Here is a 13,305-nt window from a genome sequence, read left to right as displayed (position 1 = left end):
CATGGGTTGTGACTCGTCAGGGGGGGGGCAGTCTGCCCCCCTCTTGGCCTCTGCCCCGGCCCCCCGTAGGTATACGCTAATGGGCCAAACATATATTTAGAAAATTCTACTCGTGCTTCGCATTTGCAGTAGCAATTAGATATACGAATCTTGCCCATGATCAAAACATTACTCTTTTTCTTTATCTTTCCCTCTCTTTCTTTTCTCCCTTTTCCCCACTTCCAAATTTCCCTTCCCCAATGCATGCGCTGAAATATGACGTGAAAGACATGAACACAATCGTTGTACACGCAAAAAATGTGTATGATGGGAATGTCAGGAGGCCGAGCTGAGCGAGCGTGGCCACTGTCCATCGCATCGCGCAGTGCATGCAGCATGAATACCGTTATTTCAATCAATCCTCTCCATAGTTCAGCCAATGAACTAATCTTGTCGCACGTGGAAATTTGTAGCCAAAATTTTGACAGAAACATCTCCAGTACGTTTTCGTGAACCTAAAAAAAAACTACAGTAACATGTGAACTACAGGTTAGAGGGACAGCATAAGGGTAAGTCAGTCCCCATGTTTTTTTTTTAACTCTCTAACCAATCTAACGCAACGTTATGGTCGCCTGCGCTCCTCGCAGAACTCGCCGCCGGGGGAGAAACTCGACGGAAGTCATGCTATAACAATAACCGACGAGCATATACGGAATTAGCAGACTACGCTCGCAGGGATATTTCGGTTTGCTAAAAGTGGAACGGAATAGCGATCGACGAACAGGGGGAAAAAAAATCAGTCGTGGACGAAAGTGGGCGCTATATCGGTGCGCATAAATTCAGCTAATTGTCAGTGAATTCAGCCGAGGAAATTGATTTTATTTCTCAGAGTTTATTTAAAATTTTGATATTTCCAAGATGAAATTTTGTCACTTTCACATTGATTTATTATCAGCAATTGTTATTCAACAAAAAAGATTCATTCAACTGGAATTTTTGTATCCTTTACCAACACTATCCACGAGCTTTAAGCACGCTTTTAAATAAAGAGGATATAATTAATTTGAATAAAAAACTAATTCACGCAATTAAATACAAAAGAACAAGTGGGGATTATGTAAACCATCAATTAGCTCTTTTAATATTCATGAAGATATGCATAGAACTATATTTCACTAAAACGATGCAAATCTTTAAAATGGCATAACTTCGTTATTCCTTGTCCGATTTTTATCATATTTGCATTATTTCGTTTGTCTGATAATCTGTTCAGATCAAATTTTTTAGCCTTGATGACCCCTTTAATGATCATGAAAAGCGCTGAAATAATTGAAATAGGCCTACTGACATGGAAAGGGATATTTCAAACACTCATGGTTTGTTGGAATTAGGAATGAAATACGTATCTCACAGATCAAACATTTTGTCTATTCATCATTTTTTTAATCACAAACAGGATGGGTAATTGCCTATCTCGATAAAAAATTAAATGAAAACAAAATCGCGATTAGATCATATAGATTCTAGTGATAATTTGTGCATATTAACGTATACAAGGATGAATTCTAAGCCTCAGGTTCCATTCACCTTCCCTTTTTTTTATTATTCATTTCCCCATGTCCTTTCCCCCCTTTTTTTTCTCTCTCTATCTTTTTGGCTATTGGCAAGCGGCGGGGTTCCTCTTAAGCCAGAGAACTCATCCTGGTTATGGGCCTGTGATTGTTATATTTTGTTTAGGGCCAGAAAATTTTAAGATGAACTACAAATTCTTTGGCCGGGTTATTCGATTTTCTCATTCCGACTATGAACAACAACGACAACAAAAATTTCAGTTGTGTGACTTGTCTGTTTCCTGATCTATTAATTTTTTTTCTGGGGGGGGGGGGGGGGTTGTTGCACCCACAAATGTAATAACGCCCACAAATGTAATAACGCCCACAAATGTAATAACACTTTACCCACAAATGTAATAACGCCCACAAATGTAATAACACTTTGCCCACAAATGTAATAATTTCACCCACAAATGTAATAATGCACTTTACCCACAAATGTAATAATTTTTGATCGCCCACAAATGTAATAATGACTTACCCACAAATGTAATAAATTTGAAGGGATTTTTGGCGAATCCGTTCTAAACTAAAATCCTATAGTAATGCGTTCATAACGCACAAAAGGGCAGTCTTTTTTCCAGACCCGGTTAATAAAAAAATTATATTGCAAGTCCAAAGTCTTTTTCCAGACCCGGTTGTTTCAAAATGATTATATACGTCCAAAGTCTTTTTTCCAGACCTGGTTAATTCAAAATTATAATATAAGTCCAAAGTCTTTTTTCAGACCCGGTTGTTTCAAAAATTATAATATACGTCCAAAGTCTTTTTTCCAGACCCGGTTGTTTCAAAAATTATAATATAAGTCCAAAGTCTTTTTTCCAGACCCGGTTGTTTCAAAAATTATAATATAAGTCCAAAGTCTTTTTTTCAGACCTGGTTGTTTCAAAAATTATAATCTAAGTCCAAAGTCTTTTTTCCAGACCCGGTTGTTTCAAAAATTGTAATCTAAGTCCAAAGTCTTTTTTCCAGACCCGGTTGTTTCAAAACTTATAATATACGTCCAAAGTCTTTTTTCAGACCCAGTTAATTAAAAAATTATAATATATGTCCCAAATCTTTTTTTTCAGACCCGGTTGTTTCAAAAATTATAATATACGTCCAAAGTCTTTTTTCCAGACCTGGTTAATTCAAAAATTATAATGCAAGTCCAAAGTCTTTTTTTCAGACCCGGATGTTTCAAAAATTATAATATAAGTCCAAAGTCTTTTTCCAGACCCGTTTATTTCAAAAATTATAATATAAGTCCAAACTAAGATACAATAATGATATTCCAGTGGAAAAAAAATGAGAGTCGAGCTTAGACTTTTCTCCAGACCCAGTTAATTAAAACTGGTAAAATTAATGTCTTTGTTGTTGTTTCAACTTATACGGCGTATATCGTGAATATATGCACTAAGAGTAAATTGAGAATCAAGCATAGTCTTTTCTCCAGACCCAGTTACTTTAAACTAAAAACTAAACCATATAGAAATGCGTTCATATAGCACAAAAGTCCAAAGTCTTTTTTCCAGACCCGGTTGTTAAAAAATTATAAGATGTGTCCAACGTCTTTTTTTTCAGACCCGGTTGTTTTAAGAAATTATAATATAAGTCCAAAGTCTTTTTTCCAGACCTGGTTGTTGCAAAAAATTTAATATAAGTCCAAAGTCTTTTTCCAGACCCAGTTGTTTCAAAAATTATATTATAAGTCCAAACTAAGATACGATAATGATATTCCAGTGGGAAAAAAAATGAGAATCGAGCTTAGTCTTTTCTCCAGACCCAGTTAATTAAAACTGGTGAAATTAATGTCTTTGTTGTTTTAACTTATACGGCGTATATTGTGAATATATGCGCTAAGAGTAAATTGAGAATCAAGCACACTCTTTCCTCCAGACCCGGCTATTAAAAAATGAATTAAGAAACTTCAAATCTAAAACCAATTTTCCAAAGTTTCACCCAGTAAAAAAATATGTCTTTACCCCACACCCAGTTTTTTTAATAATACTACGACCAGGGGCGGAAATCTGTCCTAAAAGGTAGGGGGGACAAGGGTCTGGAAAATTTGACAAGAAAAAAAAAAAGGTTATCACCCGAAAGTAAGGTCATCTCGTCCTAGAATACATGTTTTATTTCGATTTTGAATGATGAATTTCTTACCATCATAAAAGACCAGAAATAGTAGGAGGACATTTGATAGTGTGTCCCCCTACTATTTTGAGTAGGGGGGACACGTCCCCCTGTCCCCCCTGGGATTTGCGCCCATGACTACGACCCCCTACAAAACATTGTAATAATGCATGGGTAAAGCAAACATCCTTTCTCCAGACTTGTTTATTATTAAAAAAAAATAAATAGTTTTTACAAATATTCTAAAACGAATACCCAATAATCTAATAACTGTGGAATAACATGAAGACCGATTGTCGAAGATCGACTTTCCTCCAGACACAATTATTTCAAGAATAAAAACCCAACCCCCAACAACGAATCTGAGAACCAACAATCCTCCAAATTAAGACCATGCACATGTTTAGAGCGTTGTCTTTATTCCAGATCCAGTAATTTAAAAATGATTTAAGCAATCTTAAAAACAAAAGACTTTGTCATATTCTTATTATTGTGGAATAACACGAGTATTATGCTTAGTCTTTCGTCTAGACCCGGTTATTTAAAAGATAAACAAATATTGGAAAAAATCACAGCTAAGACCAATCTTCAAAATTAAACCCACTTAAAATGCTTGGGCTTAGAGTGTTGTCTTTACCCCTCACGCAGTTCTCTTAAAAATACAAATTAAGCGAAACATTAATCTTAAAACTTAGACCCCAGCATCTTCCAAATTATAAAACCCTTGCGATAACGCATACTTAATTTGACCAGACCAGTTTATAAAAAATAAAAAAACATCCTAACATCCTGTAATAAATGATGTAATTAAACATTCACTTTTTCTTCCAGGCAAAGAAATTTATAATAAAAAAAAAACAACATCAAAACTTAGAGCCCGGGGAACATTTCATGAAAGGAGTTGTCTGACGTTTTATCCGACACTTACCATGGTAGCACTGCTTCTTAACCAATCAACATCAAGGACAGTTGTCAGATCTGACAACTTGTCGGACATAAATGTTGATGAAATACTCCCCAAATCATCTAATTCATGTTGAACAGGCACAAGAATATGATTGAGTCTTAGTTATGAGGATTTCATTTATCGTATTTTTGAAAATGACAAGGTCTGGAATAAAGAAAACTCTCTAAACTTTTATTTATTGAAGGTTCTTAGTTTGAAGGATAGTTGGGCGGCTTGGGCCTTAGATTATGTTATTCTTTTTTAATGATTTTGGTTATTTTGAAATAATTGGGTCTGGAGGAAAGACTACACCACATTTCCATGTTATTTAATGTTGATAAGATTGCAGGGTCTTTGTTTTGTTGTTGTTGTTGTTGTGCTTTAAATGACTTTTATAACTGGGTCTGGAGGAGAGACTACGCTATATTTCCATGTTTTTCAACATAAAGAGGATCGTGGGTCTTTGTTTGCTTTTTTATTAATGCTAATTTATTATTATTATTATTCATTTGGTATTTGAAAAATGTGGGTCTTGAGGAAAGACTACGCTATATTTCCATGTTATTCAACATTAATAGGATCGTGGGTCTTTTTTTTTTTTTTATTAGTACTAATTTATTATTATTATTCATTTGTTATTTGAAAGATCTGGGTCTGGATGAAAGACTACGCTATATTTCCATGTTATTTAACATTAATAAGAGAGTTGGGGTCTTTGTTACTTTTCCACCAGTTTTAATGAACTGGAAAAGAGTAAGCTCGATTCTCATTTTTATTCCACTAAAATATCATTATCGTATCTTAGTTTGGACTTATATAATAATTTTTTAAACAACTGGGTCTGGAAAAAGACTTTGGACTTATATAATAATTTTTGAAAGACCGGGTCTGAAAAAAAGACTTTGGACTTACATTATAATTTTTGAATTAACCGGGTCTCGAAAAAAGACTTTGGACTTACATTATAATTTTTGAATTAACTGGGTCTGGAAAAAAGACTTTGGACTTGCATTATAATTTTTGAATTAACCGGGTCTGGAAAAAAGACTTTGGATGTATATTGTAATTTTTTTAAACAACCGGGTCTGGAAAAAAGACTTTGGACTTATATTACAATTTTTGAATTAACCAGGTCTGGAAAAAAGACTTTGGACGTATATTATAGTTTTGAAACAACCGGGTCTGGAAAAAGACTTTGGACTTGTACTATAATGTTTTATTAACCGGTTCTGGAAAAAAAGACTTTGCACTTTTGTGCTATATGAACGCATTACTATTGGATTTTAGTTTAGAACGGATTCGCCAAAAATCCCTTCAAATTTATTACATTTGTGGGTAAAGTCATTATTACATTTGTGGGCGATCAAAAATTATTACATTTGTGGGTAAAGTGCATTATTACATTTGTGGGTGAAATTATTACATTTGTGGGTAAAGTGTTATTACATTTGAGGGCGTTATTACATTTGTGGGTAAAGTGTTATTACATTTGTGGGCGTTATTACATTTGTGGTCGATTATTACATTTGTGGGTGTAACAGGGGTAGGTAGCAAAATTAAGCAATGCATTCCACAGTTAACTTTAATTAATAAAAACTGCCATATGAATACCTAAATGTGGATTTTTCTAAGCTAGCAAAATAAATATTGCAATTTGTAACTTGATTTAACTTCCGTAACGAAGATTGACAAGGGTATATGCCACTCGAGGATTTGATGGTAAAGTATCTTAGGATTACCTGAATTGGCCATGCATTGCTTAGGATCTTGCTTAGGATTACTATGGGCCAGAAAGTTTTAAGATGAACTACATTTCTGTGGCCCGGTTATTTGGTTTTCTCATTCCAACTATGAACAACAACGACAGCAAAAATACAGTTGTCCGACTTGTCCGTTTCCTGTTTTGTCTTTAACCCTTTTTTTTTTTTGGGGGGGGGGTGGCAAAATTAAGCAATGCGTTCTACATTTATCTTTAATTATAAAAAATATATATACGAATACCTAAATATGGATGTTCCTAAGCTAACAAAATATGCATTGCAATTTTCAAACTTGATTTAACTTCCGTAACGAAGATTGACAAAGGTAAATGCCACTCGAGGATTTGATGGTAAAGCATCTTGGGATTCCCAAACGTGGACATGCATTGCTTAGGATCTCGGGTTAAAGATAAACAATTATTTTGAGGTTGCCTCATTCAAATTATGAACATTAAACTAAACGAAAGATATGCAATGATTTTTGGGGTACTTTTTGTCATATGTTATTTGGTAACATACTGCTTCTGAAAAACGATATTGAATATTTTTTCTATCTTGCAAACATTTTGCCTTCAGTAAATTAATTTGTTGATACCACACTTTAACTGAATTGTGTGCATTTCTATTTTATTCATTTTAAAAGTGATATTTTTGAGTAAAATAAGTGGACAGTTTTAACGATTAACATCCGTAACGTTGATATACAGTGCTTGAGTTAATCCGGTCAGTACTTCAAACTGACGCAACAGCAACTTTCCCCTTTTCTGTTGCCACTTTCTCATCGATGGTACTTTCACATTGTGCATCTTTCAACCCATTCTGTAGACTTCATTTTTACGATTTTTTCCCCCAATCAATTGGTGCATTTTTCTGAGAATGACCCTGCTTTTTAGTGGATCCCTCCATTTTCTCAGAATTTTGTTTTATAATGGTTATGATATTTTGCTTATATATAATACTCTGTTTTGTTTTACTTTTACTTATAGATAAATATCATATATTGTACATGCCTCAATTTATTTTGCCTGTATGATAAGTTCATTGTAACTATTTTGACCACATGCATTACTTTATTCTGTTGAAAATGAAATAACATAAATTAAATTGAATTGAATTGAATTAATGGTGTAGACTGGAGGCATAAAGAAAGAAAATAGATTCTTAAATTTATATTTTTTCATATTCACTGTTTTGATATGTTGTCATCATGATTTTTTTATGACTATCACTAGTGACCTGCAGGTATAGTGATAGTCCATGGACCCGAATATACCATCTTCAAACTACAGTACTCAACATCAAACAAAGTTAAAAAAAAAATAAAAATGAATTCATAAGAATTGCTTGCTAACAACTGAAAAAATAAATTTTATTTGAACACATATTCATTAAACTTGTAAGAATCTTAATCTTATATTATTAATGCTTTAACAAACATTGTCTTACTTATACCCTATAATAATGTAAGTTTTTTTCTTTCATCTAAAAATAAACAAAGGTCGATTTTACATCCTACTCGTATAATAATGCAGTGTCATACCAACAATGGTGACGGAATATGTTATTCTTCTTCTTCCATGACAGTGAGAGGGCAAATGATCAAGGCAAACGTTCGTGTTGAACATGCATTTGTACATGTTCTGCATATTTCTTCGGTGCGGACTTCTACATCGCGCGCACAGACGGAAATTAGAAAGTGAATGAGTCGATTTCATCCCCGCTGATCGCGCATTCACAATATTAGCACGTTTCGGATGTGTGAAAGTGATACAATCCTTCCAGGTGCGCGTATTGACCGACTTCCCCCAACAGAAGTGAACTTGATCTCCTTCTGAAGGGCAGTTAACTGGTTGACAGTCAGTATTTCTTTACATTCTCTCTGTATTCTCTCCCAATCATATATTGCGAGCGCAAAGCGCGAGCTGAAAACTTTTAACAATCCGACTTAAAAAATAGACATTCTAAGCGCTTTTTGTAATCATGAACGAGAAAGGTATTTAACTAAAAAAAAATTCAGACCTAAAACGGTACACTCTATTCATGTTTTGTGAATCATAAAGAGAATATGCAATTTGGTATCTTCCTTCATTAATAATGCGAGTGCGAAGTGCGAGCAGAAATATTCTGATCTGAAACTTGATAATTTAAGCACGTTTTAAATAAGAACAAGCTGCGTATCTCAATAAACATGCGTGCGTGTGTTTTAGATTTAGATGTATGGAATCTGGGCATTCTAAAAACGGTGATACTGTTATCAGTTTCCCGGGTGAATGCAAGTTAATTCCAGTCGGCAAGTCGAGAATCGAGTAAGGAGTATAATTTGTTTATAGGGTATTCTCTAAAATCACTAATACGCGAGCGCGAGCTTAAAACTGATAATCTGATATGAAGAAGGATCAATTTAAGCATTATTTCAAGCAATGTGTAGGAAACCTGTGAAGTGGATGTGGATCGCACTGAATAAATGATGCGAGCACGAAGCGTGAGCTGATTTTTTTAATCATTATTTTGACCTAGCACCGGGACATTTTAAGGACATTTTGTCATCATATGAAAATTATGAATATCTTCTTATTTCTCTTTCTAAGCTCGAGATTAAACTTGTCGACATTCCATTCTGAAAAAGGAAAATTCAAATATTAGGAATTCATGAATATGTTATTATCTATTAATCTAATAAGCCTAATGAGAGCGTGAAATTTGTTGAAATTAAGGCCTGAAGACTGGACATTTTAAGCACTTTTGTAATTATAAATATGATGTAAGGAATAATATATTTTAAACAGCTACTGCGAGCGCACAAATCACTAGCATAAATTTTTAATAAAATGTCCTGAACTTTAAGTGTTAATATAGAGGTATTATAACTAACCTGGATCCGTCTGCATCCGCCTATGAACAAATGATTTGCCATTTTCTTGTTTATTCATGGGCAAAAAATTGCTTATGCTTATACACATTGAAATTCTCTTTTAAAATACAAAGGGTCCAATGATCAATGGAATCATTTCCCGCGATGTGCGCGAGGAGTAATCATAATTTTGTACTTTACTTTAGATTGAGAAACCAAATTTTATATTGTAATGGGTTAATTTGCCGATTTGTGTGAAAGATTGCAATTTTATTTTATTTTTGCACTCCAGGATTTCCGGGGGGGGGGGGAGCTAAGCAGGGATATGGGAAGCCAAAGGGCCAAATATCATCTAAAAAATAAAGAAACTCTCAGAAATAAATGTATCTGAAACATACATGTTGTCTTTCAGAAATAAATGCTGTCTCGCAGAAAAAAAAATCGCCGTTTCTTAGAAATAAATTAACTTCCTCAGAAATAACAGTAGTATCTCAGAAATAAAACATTCAGAAATGAATACATTACTTTGGACGAATATTACATAAGTCAGAAATAAAAGTATTCATCCAGAAATGGATATAATTGAGAAATAAAAGACAACTTAGAAATACATCCTGTCAATCATAGATAAAATAATTTTAGAAATATAACACTCATTCAGAAAAAATAATGGTAATTGAAATAGCAGTATATTTTACAAATGAATGTCATCTTTCAGAAATCGTTAACAAATAAAACAATTAAAAAAAATAAGAAAACTCTAGAAACAAAGATATCTACAGAAATAAAAGCAACCCCAGAAATAAAGACATCCACTGAAAACCACACGCGGAAATAAAACAATTCTTGAAAATAAATAAATATATAAATGAATATATGTTATCACAATTTTTTTTTCTGAGAGTTTCTTTATTTTTGAGATTGTTAATTTTGGCCCTTTTGGCTGCAGCCAAAAGGGCCAAAATTAACAACCAAATTGAGAAACTCTCAGAAATAAATGTAGTATCTCAGAAATAAATGTAGTCTTTCAGAAATAGATACAGTCTCTCAGCGTATCAGGGCAATTACCCCCTGGAAAATCACCCCCGGACAAGTACCCCCGGAAAATCACCCCGAGGACAATTAATTTGCTTTTACTATACAAAATTTGTATTAATCATTGTAAATGTGGTCATTTTTATACGCATATTCATTCTTGTAAATATGTTCATGTTGAGGCTTTCATACTCACCATCGGGGTTTGAAAGAGCGTAATAAAATCTTATCTTATCTTACCATCGACGGGAAGCCCAAATACACACACTAGATAAATAGATATAACATATAAATAAAAATACAGGAACAATAAAGAACGTAAATGTATCCTGACAGAATCGTGACCATGCACAAGTAATTACCGACGCATGCAGCCATGCATCGGTATACAAATGATGCATGGGTTAGAGTGGGTCAGTAGGAACTGTGTGCACAAGGTAACTTTGGCATGGTTTAACCCACGAGGCGCAGCCGAGTGGGTTTAGACCATAATGCCAAAGTTACCGCGTGCACACAGTTCCACTGACCCACGAAAGAAACCCATGCATCATCTGTTTTATAGAATGGAAAAATTTTATTGAATAAACCACAAAAATTAATGATTTACCGGATGCATGATAATTTCATGCGTCCAGTAAATTCAATTTACTGGACGCATGAAAATATTTACTGGACGCATGATATTTTTTACTGGACGCATGATTTTTTACCGGATGCATGAAAATTCCAAAATGTAATGCAGACCCTTTGATAACCCTGGAAAACATAAATATGTATGCCTAACTTGATAATATGTTGGCACAAAGGCATCATTATACCCAAAATGCCAGATACAGCTTTGCATTGACTAGATGTGGAGTGAGCGGGGAATCGGAAGGACGTGTCTCGGGGAGCTCCGCGTTTTTTGCTAGTTTTAGCCGAATGCTTTTGGTTTTAATTTATAAATTTGATATCGGCTTTTAGAGATTTTTGTGGGGCATCGAACGGGGCATTTTATTCAATTCGATTTATAGGATTTTTGCAGTAAATTGCATTTTACAAAGTTTTTTTCGGGGTTTTTGCAAAGATTTAAATTTTAAAAGTAAACCCATAAGCGTATGGATGCTTTATCTGCGCTTGTTTTATTTTGTACGTGCGCCTGTGGTTTGTATGATGTCACAATTGGACAATAATGAGTGGACAAGTTAAAGGAATATATCAGGAATATTTCAGAACCAAGTTGTGTGCAAGTTATTTATCTTTTCTGTGAGTATGTTCCAATTTCATTTATAGTTTACTTAGGCCAAATTTTCTTTTTGTTCACATTTTGTCATGTTATATGGTTACAGATCATTTCAAATGATCTGCTAACAAGTCTAAGTTTAAGTTAGCTTAGACTCTAGAGTAAATTTAGGACTTTGATTTAACTTGCTGAGTGCTGAGTTTTCACATACTTATTTGTATTTATTTGTTTGTATATATATATTTATCTGTATCTATTTATTTGCTGATATCCATTTTCTTTTTGTTATGTTCATGCGTGGATGTTAATTGTGGTCACAATCAACCCATTGGCTACCTCGGTCTTCTTGGTGACTTATTATGCTAGAGCATCTGTGAATAGTGTGCCGACAGGGAGAATAACATCCCTTAAACTGTGGGCGAACGGTGCAGCAAACAGTCACCGAGCATTACTGAGGTGGAGCTGGGATAAATGTGACATAAAATTGTTGTAATTTCATCCCAGAAAACCACATTTTCAAACCCAAATAAACTATTTAGAGTCTACTTGGGTCTTTTGTTTTTTCTTTTCTTTCCTTTCCTTTTTGACTCTTTAAGTCTATAGAGTCTATTCCTGTTAAAGCATATTTGATTATGATGAGGTATAATAGTGGATCTGCTATTTGGTATTATTCAATTATAGTAGGCCTATTATGTTGACTTTATTGATGTTTTAATTTACGTCAGCTTTGAGTATAAAATACATAGAATACCTTTGATTTTCTTTTTTCTGCTGATTAGATTGCAAATATATTCTTTAAGATGCAGAATAACTATGTTAGTTAAAATGGAAACTCTAAGTTTTAGCAGTCGTTGACAACCATCTTTTATGATTAGCCCTAACCAATATAGTTACTTGTCTGTTAGAGAAAGTAATCATCATGATGAACAGGAATTCACTTTACTTGTTAATTCTTTCAACTACGTTTTTCAGTTGTTTTATTAGACGAGTAGAGACACAAAGACGGGAATCTTTATTTTGTCATGAGTCTCTAAACTTCAAGGCAGTTGACTGTCTTGAAAAGAGCATTATAAACAAATATCAACAAGTAAAGCAAGGCATTGCGATCAAGGTTGTTACACGAAGTAGGCGTTCATTATCAGTCCTTAAAGAGGTGAAATCTCACTCCTTACTTTACATCACTCTACTACTTCTATCATTATCATCGGATGTGGAGCTAAATCCGGGCCCTTACCAACCCAAGTATCCTTGCCAAATCTGTCACAAGGGAGTGACATGGGCCCAGAGAGGTGTTGCCTGCGATGTTTGTGATCATTGGTTCCACGTCAGTTGTATGCACATGTCAACCCCAGTCTACATCGCTCTCAATGGAAGCAACGCTACATGGGAATGTACCAACTGCGGTATGCCACAGTTTTCTTCCAGTCTTTTCTCATCGTCTAGGAGTATTGATTTATCAAATTCATTCTCAAGTCTTGACCATTCATCACTCAGCAATGCTAGCGATTTACAATCAAGCATTGTACCAGGCAACATCGGATCTCCATTGATAAGCTCTTCTCCAAGACGGTCTTTAAATCATCGGAGAAATCGTAACAACATACCCAATCCCTCGAGTATTAAAGTTCTTACCATCAACTTCCAAAGTTTGAAGAACAAGAAGGAGGAATTGAATGCCCTCATCGATTGTGAGAAACCTGATGTTATTATTGGAACAGAGACCTGGCTGAACAGTACAATTTTTAGTTCAGAGTTCTTCCCACCCTTCTTTGATGTTATCAGGAAAG

The sequence above is a fragment of the Lytechinus pictus genome, chromosome 8, assembly GCF_037042905.1.
Source record: "Lytechinus pictus isolate F3 Inbred chromosome 8, Lp3.0, whole genome shotgun sequence".
NCBI lineage: Eukaryota > Metazoa > Echinodermata > Echinoidea > Temnopleuroida > Toxopneustidae > Lytechinus > Lytechinus pictus.
Note: the sequence above shows the minus strand (reverse complement) of the source record.